This window comes from Hoplias malabaricus, chromosome Y, assembly GCF_029633855.1.
Source record: "Hoplias malabaricus isolate fHopMal1 chromosome Y, fHopMal1.hap1, whole genome shotgun sequence".
Lineage (NCBI taxonomy): Eukaryota > Metazoa > Chordata > Actinopteri > Characiformes > Erythrinidae > Hoplias > Hoplias malabaricus.
The window spans coordinates 75,004,227-75,021,543 of record NC_089820.1 but is presented as its reverse complement, the minus strand read 5'-3'; the positions used below and the strand labels follow the sequence as shown (position 1 = coordinate 75,021,543).

The following is a 17,317-nucleotide window of genomic DNA, read 5'->3' as shown; positions in this document are numbered from 1 at the left end:
GATGGGAGAGTCCTAAATGACCACGTGAAATAGGCAACAAATAATAATTTCGGAGAAAATCAGACGTGTTTTAAAATACTCTGGTTGAAATATATGTTAGAAATGATATTTTGTTATTAACAGACAAAAATACAGTTTTTAAATAGAAATAATTTAAGGAGTAACATAGACAATCAAAATGACATTAACGGAAAAGAATTGCATTTAGTGATTTGTAAAAAATGATGAGTAGGTTTAAGTGAATGTGAGCAGCACTGGGGGGTCAGTTTTACTCTAGTTCTACTGCTGTGTGTTTAGATATTGCGCCGAGAAAGAATCCAGTTGCGATTCCAGATCCGTGGCCTTGTTCCTACAGACAGAACAGAGTTCATGGTGAAATTAGTAAACACCTTCAGACAGTTAAAAAACAGCTTTACATACTGAGCCATTTTTAACAATACTCCATAAATTGTCTTATTTAGGTGTGTCTCAGTTCGAGAAGAGAAGAGAGTGTCCTTTTGCTACATTTTAGGCTTCAAACATAAAGATATACAATTTTATTTTTTTGTGTAGAATCAACAACAAGTGGGACACAATCGTGAAGTGGAATGAAATTTATTGGATGTGTCAAATTTTAACAAATAAAAAACTGAAAAGTGGGGCGTGCAATATTATTCAGCCCCTTTCCTTTCAGTGCAGCAAACTCACTCCAGAAGCTCAGTGAGGATCTCTGAATGATCCAATGTTGTCCCAAATGACTGATGATGATAAGTATAATCCACCTGTGTGTAATCAAGTCTCAAGGTTCTGTTCAAAGCGCAGAGAGCATCATGAAGACCAAGGAACGCACCAGGCAGCTCCGAGATACTGTTGTGGAGAAGTTTAAAGCTGGATTTGGATACAAAATATTTCACAAGCTTTAAACATCCCAAGGAGCACTGTGCAAGTAATCATACTGAAATGGAAGGAGTATCAGACCACTGCAAATCTATCAAGTCCCAGCCGTCCCTGTAAACTTTCATCTCGAACAAGGAGAAGACTGATCAGAGATGCAGCCAAGAGGCCCATGATCACTCTGGAGGAACTGCAGAGATCTACAGCTGAGGTGGGAGCGTCTGTCCATAGGACAACAATCAGTCGTACACTGCACACATCTGGCCTTTATGGAAGAGTGGCAAGAAGAAAGCCATTTCTCAAAGATATCCATAAAAAGTCAAGCCACCTGGGAGACACCAAACATGTGGAAGAAGGAGATCTGATCAGATGAAACCAGAATCAAACTGTTTGGCCACAATGCAAAACGATATGTTTGGCGTAAAAGCAACACAGCTCATCACCCTGAACACATCATCCCCACTGTCACACATGGTGGTGGCAGCATCATGGTTTGGGCCTGCTTTTCGTCAGCAGGGACAGGGAAGATGGTCAAAATTGATGGGCAGATGGATGAGGCCAAATACAGGACCCTTCTGGAAGAAAACCTGTTGGAGTCTGCAAGAGACCTGAGACTGGGACGGAGATTTATCTTCCAACAAGACAATGATCCAAAACATAAAGCCAAATCTACAACGGAATGGTTCACAAATAAACGTATCCAGGTGTTGGAACGGCCAAGTCAAAGTCCAGACCCGAATCCAATCGAGAATCTGTGGAAAGAGCTGAAGACTGCTGTTCACAAACGCTCTCCATCCAACCTCACTGAGCTCGAGCTGTTTTGCAAGGAGGAATGGGCAAGAATTTCAGTCTCTCGATGTGCAAAACTGATAGAGACATACCCCAAGCGACTTGCAGCTGTAATTGCAGCAAAAGGTGGCGCTACAAAGTATTAACGCAAGGGGGCGAATAATATTGCACGCCCCACTTTTCAGTTTTTACATTTTTAAAAAAGTTTGACACATCCAATAAATTTCATTCCACTTCACGATTGTGTCCCACTGGTTGTTGATTCTTTATGTTTGAAGCCTGAAATGTGGCAAAAGGTTGAAAAGTTCAAGGGGGCTGCATACTTTCGCAAGGCACTGTATCTGCAGGAAATGAACAAAAATAAAAATACAAAACAAAATTTCCAATAACTGATACTGTACAATATAATTTTTAAATAAAAATTCAGATATGAATTACTCATAGTTTGCTAAAGTATAATAACAAATATCGGAAAATAGGTTCAGATTCACAGGGAATACAGATCGGTGATATGATCTATCGGTCCGGCCCTACAACAATGTGCTGAATGAGCGTGTATATTCTGTAAACTCCTGCTCAGTCTCTCATGTACCTGAGAGTTTTGGAGTGTTTCTGGACGCTGTCCAGACGCTGGATCTTGGCATTGAGTTTACGGATCTCCGTCTCCAGCTCCATCTCACTCTTATCCACCTGCTGACACATGCGGGAAAAAACCCCCACCAGCTCCCTGCGCAAAAACACAGACAGTGACCTTCGGTTCGGATGATATACTCTAGGTGTGAATGTGTGTATTCTCCCTTTTTAAACGGTGAATCCAGCTTTTGTGAAGTATGGATACAAGTGTTTCTCTAGAGTGCTCTATCCAGTGCCTTTGCAATGAAGCCTGAGTGCGGTTTGTGATTCAGATGGTTAGATCTTCCTGGCTGAATGCCATCAAATCCTCAAAGAATTCTACCAACCAATAGTTTAAAGCCTTCTGAAAAAAGTTACTGTTATTGTAGGTGTTACTAATCCTCTGTTATGTTACAAGTGAATGGCTAGACTCCTTCTCACGCATTATCTCGAGTGTAAAAGGCGTTGTTCAAAGCAGCAGTTGTTCAAGTCTGGTGCTAATATAGGATGGAGGAACAGTTAAATATGTCTAGTGCGCTTTATTGCTATTAAGAAAAATGATCACTGGATTGTCCACTCACTGTTGGACCTGGAGGCCACAGTTGCTGCTGGTGATATGGGAGATTGCCTGCAGCCTCTGAGTGGCGAAATCCACAAACTGCTGCTTCAGGGCTTTTTCTCTGGAGCTGTTGGTCCATGTCAGCTTCTCGTATAAGTACAGCAGACCGTAGAGGCTTACAGAAAAGACAATGAACCTCCAGCCCACCGAGCGCCACACCTGCAAGAAGACCAACACCTTACACTTTTCCAACTATCCCTTTAAGGTGGAAACATTGTGTGTATACAATGTTTGGAGCAGCTGCACATACCAGCTAATGTCTAGAGAGGTATAACCCTTCTCAGTACTGGGCTGTAAATTACTGCATCTATGTTCACTGGAGTGATAGAGTTCCATCCAATACCTTTGGGATGAGCTGGAGTGATGTTTGTGATCCAGAACTAATCATCCAACATCCGTACATGACCTTATGACTGAAGGCTATCAAATCTTCACAGGTAAATGGGTGCTAAAAAGGTTTGGACAGATATAGTACATTACCACTCCACCAATGGCCAGTACACTCATGGACGCCCGGGAGGTGAGCGAGGCCAGTCCGTTCGCCATGGAAACGGCAATCTCCTCCTGGGCATGGGTTCCAACTGGAGCACAGTGAGAGGACGCCTGAGATCAGAGGCAAATAACAACAACTCAGATTTAAAGGAATTTAACTCAGAATTTAAGATAACAGTTACGTCTGCAGAGTGTAATCCTCTCGACGTGTCTGCACAGAAAGTTTTTACATGTAATCATAGTCCACGTATGTTAGAGGCACCCTCCCTCTCCCATCACACTCCAGTGTGGGTTATTTGTATGCTGAGATAACATAACTGGGCAGATAATATTCTCCTCCATGTGTGTTGAGCTCCAAGGCAGCAAAAGATGTTTTGGCGAAAACTCTTCTTCAGAGAAGTCAAACTGGGTCAAAGTGACACAGAGAATATCTGTGCCCTATATCAACCCCCACCTCCAAACACACACACACACACAAACACACACAAGAAAACAGTTGGTCATATATGCTTTACTCTGAGGTTCTTGTCCAGAATGGTCAGAGCCTGCTTGGCTTTAGCCGGCCCAAGGAAACGGTTGACCAGTGCCGTCCAGCCGAGAGAAAACTGAAATTCTATGTCCTCCTGGAAGTCCGCACAGAGAGTGTTTATGTTCAGCTCATAGTTCATCTCAAACCTCCTGCTTGGAAGGTGCATGTGCAGGTGACATCGGGCAGCAGGGGGCAGCAGAGGACTGATGGTGTCTAGAGGAGAGGATAGGCAATGGACAATAGTCTTTGAACCTTATATATATATTGATAATAACCATATAGTTATACACCAATGCTGTCAGCCAAAATAGTCACTGCTCAGGACATTGAACAACATTATTAACTTGAATGTTAATGTGAGAAGACCATTAGCATTTCTCATTTCTCTTGCTGTATTTATCAATCAATATACAATCTACAAAGATACAGCGTCATAGCCTGATTATGACATCACTAGTCAAATTACATGTTTGGTTAATTTCCTAAATACACACACATACACACACACACACACACACACATATATATATATATATATATGAAGATATTAGACAAATATTAAATATAAAATGAATTACATTTACATATCAGGATAGTGTTTGTGTTTAGCACCAGTTTGTTAAATTGATCAAATAAACAGTATGTGTACATGTGAGAAACTAACATATCAATCGGTCCATTTGTGTTTGCTTGTACCTATAAAGTCTCTCTGAGATGAGAGCACAAAACCCCCAATGCTGCTGGAGCATCGAAGTGCCAGGTTCCTCACCATCCTCTGCTCTATGTACGCAATCATTTTCTGTAAAAAGAAGTTTAAATATATTTCAATATAGAGCAACTGCCCCCCCCAACCCACCCCACCCCCCGGATTTAACTGAGCAATTAGGTAAGAGCCTCCCATTAGTTAATTACTGCATGGGTGATTATGTATCAGCTGGCAACAAGTTATTTAACTCTAACTGATGCAGTGGTCGTGGTCCATCCTGTGGTCATGGAAAAGGCATTAATCTGTTTCAGAAAGATTAAATTAGTGGCATGCATCAAGCAGAGATACCATTTAAGGAGATTTCTGAAACAACTAAAATCAGTTTAAGAACTGTTCATTCATTCATTGTCTGTAACTGCTTATCCAGTTCAGGTATGTGGTGGGTCCGGAGCCTACCCGGAATCACTAGGCACAAGGCGGGAACACACCCTGGAGGGGGCACCAGTCCTCCACAGGGTGACACACACTCACACACTCATACTTATGGACAGGTTCAAGAAGCCAATCCACCTACCAACGTGTGATTTTGAACAGGGAGGAAACCAGAGCACCTGGAGGAAACCTACACGGATACAGGGAGAACACACCAAACTCCTCACAGACAGTCATGTGGAGCAGGCCTTGTACCCCCAACCTGGGTTAAGAACTGGCCAACACATTAACTAAATATCTACAACACATTAACTAAATATCTACAACACATTAACTAAATATCTACAACACATTAACTAAATATCTACAACACATTAACTAAATATCTACAACACATTAACTAAATATCTACAACACATTAACTAAATATCTACAACACATTAACTAAATTGTTGCAACTAAATATCAACAATTCAAAACTTCTGTGCTGGGGCTTAAATAATCACATATCTATCATCATTTCCCAGACTCTACACAGTGACCAGACTTTAAGACGCTTCCTGTGAAATCCTCTTAAGGCGGCGACGTTTTAGAATCCTCAGTGACAAATTAAACATGAACATAGGTCTAAAAGTAGTCTGTCCGTCAAGAACATATTTTAAACGTAAATGGACGTCCAAAATCCATCTTAATAAGTTAGTTAAGTGGTGACCAATTAATAACGTCAATGTACGTCCAAAATACGTCTAATAGTCGTCTTTTCAATGTCTGTGTTTGGATGTCTTTTCAACTTTCATTTTCAACCTTAGGAGAACGTTGATTAGACGGCAGTCATTACGTTATTTTAACGTTGAATCAACTGCTAAATGTTTACTGGGTTCACTCATTTATAGACAATGGGCCTTTGTAAACACATCAGACTGGTTTTCAGCACAAAAACAGACTGGAGAGCAGCAAATGGTGAGGAAACATCTTCTGAATTTTTTGAATACACTCGTGAATGACTCGGACATCAGAAGAGAGTATTTACTGGGACTCACAGCTTTGTACATGGCCAAGGCATCAGGTGCAGGGCTGAAATCTGAGCAGAACTCATCCACTATTACAGACAAGATGTGAATCTCCTCCAGCAAGGCACTAGCGACCTGAAGAATAACAGCAGTAAAATTAAGCAATCTGCAAATCTTACAGCTTTTCTTGGAAACAGTGAACTCTATCTGCTCATGTGGCTCTGTACCTTGGCTGAGACGTCATCAGCAATGACCTTGATCCTGTCTTTGGTTTCCTCAGTCAGGAAATTGAGCTGATTGCGCACAAACTCCAGGCGATCCAGGAGAGCCTCTCTTTCCTCCAGAGACAGAACCCTGAAGAGAGAGGTCCAAAGACTTCAGCTTCTCACCTTCAGCTGGAGCTACAAAATTCATGAGTATCATGAACATCACTCCAGAGAACTCAGTCCCACTGCTCCACAAGCTGATGCTGGGGGAGTGGGTGGATATACCCCTCTAGCCAACACTTGCCATTGAGCAAGGTGACTTTAGGAGCATCCATTTCTCTTTTAATTCTTTTCTATGGAGATTATACAAGCTGCATGTGCACATTTGACTGTATGTGAACATTATAGATTTCCAGAACTAATCTCCCAATGCCAGTACCTCACCTCACTCAGGTTTACAGAGCTGAATATCATTAAATCCTAAAAGAAATAGTCCAACATCTGTTCATGTTAGAGTTTCTCCTGTTGGTTCTGTCACCTCATCAATAAAAATGAATCCAGATCCACATGCCCATGGGTGTTGTTTTTCCGTGGAGCCTGAGCCGCTCTTTTGTTTACCCACATTTTCCTCATTCCTTTTCTATTCCTTTGAAGTTTTTCTATATTGATTGATCTCAACATTTATCAAAATATTAAAGATTTGTCACACTGTGACAAAAGACACACACACACACACACACACACACACATACCCACATTACTCAAAAGGAAAGGAACATTTTCTTACCACAAAAATGTAATGATATTTATGTCTTGTGTCATAAAAACATTCTTAGGGCATTACCACCTCAAGAATTTAAAGAAGCTAAAATATTAAGAAGAGATTAAAATAATAAATTAATGAATAAATACTCCCAAATGCTGAGCTGTAAACAATAAAAAAAAAAACACACACAAACACTTGAATTAAACCTATTATAGTCTTGTATTCTCATGTTTATGCGGTCTCCTTTGTTCATTTACCATAATAGCATGAGTATACGCGCCTGTTGGTGTGCAGCTGGCTGTGCTAACTGGGATTAGAAATGAAGGTTTATTGAGGTCTATTACCCAAAGCTTATCATCGTTTTCAAGCACAAATTTATCACGAAACAAATTGATAGCGCTTTATCACCCAGCACTACCCACCGTGTATGAATGAATTTTGTTAAATTGAGCCCAAAAAAGAGCTCAGAACTCACTTCTTTTCAGCAGATGTGATGTTAATGGCATCCATGTTGGCTTTGATGGACTCTGTGATCTGCCGGGCTCGGATCGTGTGCTGCTCGAACTTAGTCTTTACCGAGGAGTGGGAGATGAACTCCTAAGAAACAGACAAGTCAGAAACACCACAAACAACATTACACACAGAGAAAACAATGATGCAAACTGTGAGATGGACCTGGTGTTAAATAGAGTCTTCAGATTAATGCCATAATGATGCAAAACCATCGCTTCATTTGAATAATGACAGGATATTACCCATGGAAATAAATTTAATGCACATTTGAATGCACAAGTCTTACATCCTCCCACTGAAGATGGAAAAGTACATTTTGGAAAATATCAGTTTTGGAATTACTTTTTTTTACCACATAATTTAATTTTACTCGTTGATAAAAATATATGGATATCCTCATACAGGCAAGACCCCCCCCCCAAAAAAAAAAAAAGAGGAGAAGAATTCTACTTCAATATTAACATCCTACAGTGCAAACCCAATTCCAAAAACAGTTGGGACAAAACATAAAATGTAAATGACAACAGAAAGGTGTGTATTATGTGTGAAAGAGAGTCAAGGCTTTGTCAAAAAAGTGGCAGTAAATAATGCAGCATTTTAAGTGCCATGCACTTAACTGTAGATTTAACTCTACAACACGTAATATCATCAACAGATTGGACAAAGCTTTGTGTGAAAAGACCAAATGACTGTTTTGAAACTGTAAAAAAGTTTGGGCCCGTAGAAAAGTTCCAGCTGAAACAAACACAAGGTGTGGAGGATGAGCTCCCACACGCAGTTCTCCGCTGAAGTCTCAGCACTCGCTAAAGGTAGAAACTAGTTTATCTCAAGGATGAGGCACTCAAACCTCGCCAGAGAGGAATCTATGAGGAAGGCCAAGCATCTCACACTTCACAGAGCCAGGGGAGGGACAGTCATCACATCACGGCTCCACTTCTGGGAAGAAAGCTTTTCACACATCTCTGGCCTAGACTAAATAACAAAGAGATGTGGGCCAGGAGCTGTTTTCCAGAGGATTTTCCAAGCTCACTCCTCCCTTCATCTTAATTGTTTTCAGTCTTTCTTTTTTGTCCAGACGGTGATTATTCTGGAGCTGAACCACCTCACCTCAAACGTTCTCTCAAAGCTTTGGAACTCCTGCAGTCTCTCCTGGAAGCCTTCGGCCAGAGCAGCACCTAGAAATGTAAAAATAAGAAAGAGATCATAAGATCATGCACAATTTCATCTCCATGATACAGTCCAGCAGTGTACAACTCACTTCTGTGAGGTTACACATTCAGGCTCACACTTCACACCGTTTGACTCTGATGACCTCACACATGAATTATTAGTAATGTCTGATGACTTATATTCAGTTTGGCTATTCTTTATTTTTTTCCTGGGCTTCTTCCAAAACAGAGTGGAGAGAAGAAAGAACCTTAACCCTGTAACCTGAAGAATTATTATTCAGCAATTCATCTTAAAACTCCTTCCTCGATCCAGCTACTGTAAATTATCCTATAAATAGTAGGAAGCTAATGCTAATGCTAGACCAAGACTCTTCATAATAAAGCTGACCAAATTTATTAGGGATAATCAGTTTTAATCAGATTTGACCTGGGGCCGATTTGTTGTACAGAAAATACTTATCCTACACACACACACACACACCTATATTTAGATTTGGCTTAGAATTATGCATTTCTATCTGCATTTTAAGTTACACACAAACATACTGCTGGTTCAATCACCGGGAGTTCACAAGCTCATATCTGACCATGCTCTTCAGGTTTGTGAGTGAGATGGTCCACCATCTCTTCATTGCTTCACAGTGTAAAACCAGTGTGTGTGTCTGTCAGCTGATGTGACACATCTGGACACTTGGCGCTCTCCCCTGGCTTGCTATCACTGTCCAGTAGCAGTACATTAGCAGCAGTTTGAAAAGAAGCAGTGTCTGGTTTCTTGAGTCTCAGAGGAAACACGTGCTAACCCTCACACTCCCTGGTTATGTGTGATCAATGGAGACCAGCTTTTGGTTGGACTTGGCAATGGCTAACAATTTAGGATTGAACCCTAGTCTTCTGAATAGGCAGCAGTATACCCACAACACTACACTAATTACCACATTTATTTCTGCCACATAAAGGTTTCTCCTACAAAAATTGGAAAAAGGAGACACCATTCATTTATAAAACGTGGTATTTACTGAACCCACCAGACTCTGGCATGCCCTGGGCTCTGTGGATCCTGGCACTCAGAGCCTCTTTGGCCGAGACGAAGAAAATGCGGTCAGTCGCCTGGTCAGGGGTCGCCACCTTCAGCTCATCCACCAGAAAACTCACACACCGCTCCATATGCTGCTTCCGCACCTGAGAAACATGAAGAGAGAGGGTTTAAACCCATCTGTGAACCCAGTCAACTCACACCTGTGGACCATTTCACACACTCACCCAGTCACTCACACACTCTCATCTGTGGACAATTTCATACACTCACCCAGTCACTCACACACTCACACCTGTGGATACAGCAAATCCAGATGTATTTATTTATTTGATTGGGGTGTTTGTTGTTTACTTTTCACATGCTCTCTGATATTTCTCCTGACTCTTTGTTCATTTGAACTCATTTAACCTGTTGCCTGGTCCTTCTTTTGACTCTTTTTGTTTGCTGAAGGTGTAAAGCACTTTGTTGCAGTGTCAGTTGTATATTATAACTGTTACTTATTTGTTTATTTATAAAATCAGTGCACAACCCCTAAAGATTTTCACTCACACTGTCCAGATACCCTGGCTCGGTCTCAGACGCGTCCCAGCGGTTGTTTAGGATGAAGATGTTGGGCTTTGAAATGCGCTCGCTCACTTTATGGAAAAAATGCTTTTCCTTAAAAGTAGAACACAGACAAAAGACAAAGACAAAGAGTCCAGACCAACACGGTTAGATCTGAGAGGTGATGAAGTGATGATGTGATGTAGCTGTGAAGGTTTTTCCACTCACTGTGTTCATGAGAGTGGACTCTGAGTTGGCCACAAGCACAAAAACATCAGCGTCCAGACAGAACTTGTCGATCCAACTGTCCAGCTCCGAGGTCACATCTGTACCTGGACTGTAGGAGCATCAGGGCCACTTTCAGCACCGCTACAAATGTTACTAAATAAACATTTTTGAAGATGCTACATGTGTAAAATTATTTAATCAGAATGGCTACACAGGTTTCTAATCAGTAGCAGTTAAAATATAAAAGTGGAGGTAAGTTCATAGAATCCATTAATACTGAGAACTTCATAAGAATTGTTATTATTACATAATATACTTACAAATATACCTTTTTAAATGTGGTAAAAATCGAATGAATTGCTCGAGTTAAATTTTAAGTCACTGACATCCAATAATCCAAAGTGCTAATTTATTTAGACTGAGATTCAGTTTGTAATAAATTGTATAGACATATACATTGATAGATGAAAAGAGAGAAGTACACAATATCTAGAAACACATTTTAATGATCTAATATCTAGAGTAAAGCTATATTAAACTGACTTTAGATAAACTCAATAGACAGAATGGTTTGTATTTCAAACTTGATCCAAGTGCAGATAACTCAACAACACATTAAAACATTAAAAACAAAATAATAGCATATTATTTATGATTTAATAACATTCATTCATTCATTCATTATCTGTAACCGTTTATCCAATTCAGGGTCGCGGTGGGTCCAGAGCCTACCTGGAATCATTGGGCGCAAGGCGGGAATACACCCTGGAGGGGGCGCCAGTTCTTCACAGGGCAACACACACACACACTCACACCTACGGACACTTTTGAGTCACCAATCCACCTACCAACGTGTGTTTTTGGACTGTGGGAGGAAACCGGAGCACCCGGAGGAAACCCACGCGGCCACGGGGAGAACACGCCAACTCCTCACAGACAGGATTTAATAACATATTTCTTAATATAAATAAATAATACATACTTGCAATACTTTCTTATTTTAATCTCTTTGGGTTATGTACCAAAGTTATAGAATAATGTTAAATAATGCTTATAATAGAGATTTAAAAATGCCAAATATCAGACTGAGCTTTTTGCTTTTTTTAAAGCTTTTTAAAAAGTAAGGTTTAATACATACATTCATGGCTCTTAATACATAGAATTCTAGTTATTCTATGGTTATAAATGTTAGGTTGTCTCTGGCCATTTGAAAGGTCAATAAAAAGAGAGCCCCCCTCAGTGGAGGGCAGATAGAGTGCTGAGAGACTGAGAGCAAACACAGAGCCGGTTCATTAGTTACATCAGCACATCATTTTAATCTCGTGTACAACATATTAAGCCTCACAGACGTCTGAGTGTCTGCCAAGAGCGGCCAGGCTTTCGTCCAGAGAGCCGTCTGCTGACCCACAGCCAGAACTGTTTGGAAACTGCTTGCATATGTGTATTTGTGTGTATGTGTGTGTGTGTGTGTGTGTGTGTGTGTCCATACCTGTCCATCAGCACCAGGTCGTCCCTCAGCAGGGCGCACTTGGTCTTGGGCCAAAAAACCCGCACTAAACAACCAGAGTCCAGGTTTCTGTCCATGTGCAGAGCATGAGCTAGTTGATTAACCGTCTGCAGGAAAATGACACAGAAAAAAAGTTCTTTTAGGACATCCCTGGCCTATACTGTGCTCTTTGAGGAAGGCGTTAGACTAGATGTTGGAACATTACTGTGAGGATTTGATGGCATTCACCAATGAGACTAGTATGGTAAGTGAATATTAAGGTCGGGTATTGCTGTTGCTGACTAGTCCTGGATCATTGCTGGATGGATGTTCATCTTCAATCAGTGCTGGGGCTTTAGACCCCTCTGTCTGACACTTGGCATTGAGAATGGTGACGTTTAGCTTATGCCTTTCTATGGAAATTACACAAGCTGCAGCTGAATTGAGTCCACAGTGGGTGAAACTTATAATAAATGAGTTGACTAATTCAAAAAGTGTCCACAAAGATTTGGATGCAGTTCATCTGTTTTCTACCTTGATATTCCTCCTCTCCTCTGAGTCCTCGGTGGTGAGGTAGGCGAGTTCTCGGTCCGTTCCCTCCACGCTGAGGAAGCAGTTTGTGGTGTGACCGATTCCACTAGGCAGCACACGCTCCCTCAGCATGGCATTTATCACTGTACTTTTACCATTACTCGTCCTGCAAAAACATTCAGAAACAGACCTGAACTCCAGGGTCTACTTCAGCACCTCAGCTTTATAACATACATATCGTACATCCACACTCCAGTCCTGTCTTAATGTCACCCTACAAATCAACACTGAAGTCTTTGCTCATATAAAACACTTGTGTGGTCTTGGTGTGTTACTATTTATTCTTGGAGTTTATTTTATGCAGTCTATGTTTTTCTAACTCTTCACTGATTTTTAAGAAAATATTTTATTCAATTTTATCCGAGGGTGGCACGGTGGTGCAGCAGGTAGTGTCACAGTCACACAGTTCCTAGGGTATGAGTGACTGTGAGTAGTTTGGTGTGTTCCCTCGGTGACTGCACAGGTTTCCTCCAGGTGCTCTGGTTCCCTCCCATGGTCCAAAAAAGAAAAAACATACGTAGGTGGATTGGCGACTCAAAATGAATAAGCGGTTACAGTCAATGAATGAATGAATGAATTTTTCCAATTTATATTTTACTTTTTTAACATTAGATAATATTTTTGATGAATTTGTGTCCAATCTCCTTTTATATCTCATTTGTATGTTTTCTTTTTAAAGCACTTTGAATAACAAGCTCAAATTCATTAGGACAGGTCTGGAGCAGTCACACATCAGCCAAAGTTCATCATGCCCAGCGCCAACTGTCAGTCAGAGGGATAATAATTCCCTTAGAATTTGGTTGTGAAGCAGCAGAAGAGTTTTGTCTAATATAATTGTTCTCCGTCTAATTCCTTTGGGATGAGTTGGAATGGTGTTTGTGATGCAGATCCAATCATTCAAAACCAGCACCTGGCCTTGCTGATGTGGCTGCCATAAAATCCTCACAGCCATGTTTCAAATCTTCCCAGAGTAGCAGATGCCGTTAGTACAGTTACCATCACCATTTTAAAATAAACCGAATAGCAGGTGTCCACAGACTTCTGGCCACAACGTTGATTTAACAGATGGAGATTAGGCTGAAGACCTCTGTAACATGTGGAAGGTTAAAGTGTTAACTGCAGTGCCCTCAGTGGTCTGCTGTATTACAGAGCCAGAGGAATAATAGGATTACAATTTTCCTTCATTAACTACAGGACGTGTGTGCCTCCGCCCCTCTAAGCACAATAAAGACTTTCTTGCTGTGTGTCTCGTTTCTTTTGGCAGTGTGGCCGTGACACAAACACGTTAATGACCCATCCTTCTCAGCTGGCACTGTTTACAGACAGTGAAGTCCCACAGGTTAAGCACATCTGTCACCGGGCGTGAGTGTGTGTGTGTGTGGGGGGGTGCTTTTCTTTCAGTTACCTTCCGAAGAAGGCCACCTTCATGTGTCTGCGAGCCAGGACCTCCTTAATAGCTGCCAGCTTTCTGGAGCAGGCCTCAATCTGGACACACTGCTCCTCCTCTGCCACACACTCCAGATCCACACTCCTCCATGTTTCTGTTCAGACCCACACACACAAAACACAAGAAAATGGTTAATCTGAACTCAACCTGCAAAAGCTACTGTGACTTCATTTAAAACACTTGAGTTGCATTTTTGGAGGCAGGGTTCTTTTTTAGCAAAGAAAGCTAATGTAATGAATTATAAATTGTAGTCTGTGTCATGCCATAAAAGGGATTTTGGGTCTATGGTGAGTTTCTATTGAGCCCATAGGGTGACACAGTGGTGGTGTTTAATAAGGCATGGCCAAAAAGTATATTCATATTTTCTCATGGCCACAGTATATTAACTTGTGGCTAAAATCTACATATTGTGGACTCAGTATTATCAGTTTATTTTGTGGCTCCTAGTATATTATATATGATATATGCTATTATATATTATATCATTAGCGGCACGGTGGCGCAGTCACACAGCTCCAGCAACCTGGAGGTTGTGGGTTCGATTCCCGCTCCGGGTGACTGTCTGTGAGGAGTTGGTGTGTTCTCCCTGTGTCCGCGTGGGTTTCCTCCGGGTGCTCCGGTTTCTTCCCACAGTCCAAAAACATGCATTGGTAGGTGGATTGGCGACTCAAAAGTGTCTGTAAGTGTGTGTGTGTGTTTGTCTGTGTTGCCCTGTGAAGGACTGGCGCCCCCTCCAGGGTGTATTTCTGCCTTGCGCCCAATGATTCCAGGTAGGCTCTGGACCCACCGCGACCCTGAACTGGATAAGGGTTACAGATAATGAATGAATTATATCATTATATTATATATAAATGGAGTTTTGAAAAAAACCTGGTGGATCTGGTTACACCGAGCACATTTTCCACTCAAATATGGTTGGATTTTCTGATCTATGAGTTTATTAATAGACTAGAATATGCTATTTGCTGAATGCAGCTAACACTGCTGTGCACAGAACTAACATCCTACAGTAGGACCTTACTGACATGCCCCAAACAAACTAGCACACATTGTCAAGCATGGTGGGCTACTTTGTAAAAAGCAAAACTTATATTATTAGGTTTATAACTCATGTTTGCTCTGCATACTGTTAGAAACCGCAGATCCTACCATTTCAATTAGCGCTAGTGTTGTGAAGCCTGGGAGTAATCCAATGTGGAAAAAAACAGCTAAAAAACAAGGAGCTCCTTCAAAATGCATGTTTTATTCTGCTATTAAAACTGATTCTACTGCTCAAATACATAAATGACGGTGTTTACTTTCAGTTTCGTTTTGAGTCACGACGTCAACCCACGCTGTCTGCAGGCGGAAAAAACGAGTCATTCAGCAAAAGCATGCAGTTCTTTTTATGTTCACTCTTTTTGTTTATTTATAGTGATTCAAAGTGAATCAAATTATATTGGGTTAGATCACCAAATATAAACTAAAAAGCTTAAATCATTTTTCATTTTGTGGATTCTAAATAAAAAAATAAGTATTATTTCATCATATTTTTAAAAGAATTTTATAATTGTTACTATTATAAGCAGCTGAGTAAATTGCCAATGTACCAAAACTATTTTTATTTGTTGGGATATTGTCCAAATTGGCCGTGAACTATTGGCTGTGACTGTCAGAGTTTTATTAGTCATACATCCTTGAGTTTAGAATATCAAGAAAAATATGTCATCTGATGCTACTATTTTTGTCACAGTAATATTCCATGTAATAAATTACCATCAAAAATGCTTGTGTGTTCAACTAAAAGACACCCCAGACTAACAATTTCTGCAAAGATATCAGGTATTGGAATATGTTTTAGGTTGTACATTGAGAAATATGAAAAAAAACAAAAAAAAAAACATGCGCTTGGTAAAATTTTGGTCAAACCATGGCCAGTTTCAAGAAAATATCAAATATCAGTTAGCATTTAAAGCTCAGGTGGTTACACATTTGAGTAGCCAAAGGTCTTTAGAAAATAAAACAATTACTATGATATAAAGACTATGTAATATAATTACTGTTTAAATTCAATTGAAGGAGGCACTGAAAACAAACAAAATAAATAAATAAATTAATAAAAATAAAAAGGAATAGCAAAATGCTATATAGGTATGATCCATGGGGTTAACCATGGTTTTGTAGTGTAAATATCCAGCTTACACCAGGATGTAGACGTTGACCAGAGAAACAAGCACAAATCCAGTTGTTAATTAAAGACATACTGAAGTAAAAATAGTGAGTTATGTCAACTCACCCTCCACAAACTCAGATCCCTCTTTAACAAAGTCCAGCAGCTGATCAAAAATCGTGCTGATTGTCCTCTTGGCCACCACAAAATGCTGCAAAGGAGAAGCGTCCAACTCCGCCATGTTTACCACTGGAAATAAAGAAGGTATTTTGCGCTTTAAAGAGCAGAGGCTGTCACTAAGGATTCTTGTTTGTGTTATGAAACAGTCATTACACTAACACCTAGTGGCCTGGATGAATCAGTGGCTTTAAAACATGGTCACCACTATGTGTGGGACCCACTCTGTGGAACATAAACTTGTTCATTCAGGGACTACAAAGCAAGCTGATATTCAAACTGTTGAAAAATACACAAACACTACACTTTAGTGTGTAATGTGTAATGATCAAGAGAGAAGAGATCTTTACACTAATGCTCAGCTAGATTGCTTACCTTCTCTTCCTGACTAAGGCCAGAAATTCACCTTCAGTTGCCGGTGTTTTTCCAGTCAGTTTAAACCGGATCTACGCTGTGGTACATTGGTCTGAGATCTCTGTGGTGTTTTATAGATATTCAGTAAGGGATCCTTCACTTTTAACTGAACACATTAGGTGTTTGAAGAGTCGTTAGTCTGATCTGCTGCCACTGAACAACCTGAACAACACAGAGCAGTGTTAAATCCTCTTATCCCCAGCTTTAGGCTGTGGATCCATGCTGCCTCGGTTCTCTACCTGTAATCATCTATTTACAGCAACAGAAAGGTTAATATGTGTGTGCTCATGTCCTACAGTCAAAATGGTGTCAAAATGAAGGAAAAAGATTTATTTTAAAAGTTTTCAAATCATTCCCAAAGTAATTGTAATCCACAAGTAACAAACGTGTAGTGTATAAATATTCAATTTCCAAAAGGTGAATTTGATAAGCATTACTTTACCTTTATTAATTAAAACTTCCATTGTACTAATTTTCACCTTAAACCTGGTTAATTTGACAGAGACACAACAACAGCTCCAGTTTTAATC

General features: G+C 40.4%; 1 pseudogene; it reads right to left on the bottom strand.

The window, feature by feature from the left end:
* Window positions 1-103: 103 nt before the first annotated feature.
* Window positions 104-16,437, bottom strand: LOC136679301 (mitofusin-1-like; annotated as a pseudogene).
* Window positions 16,438-17,317: the final 880 nt, after the last annotated feature.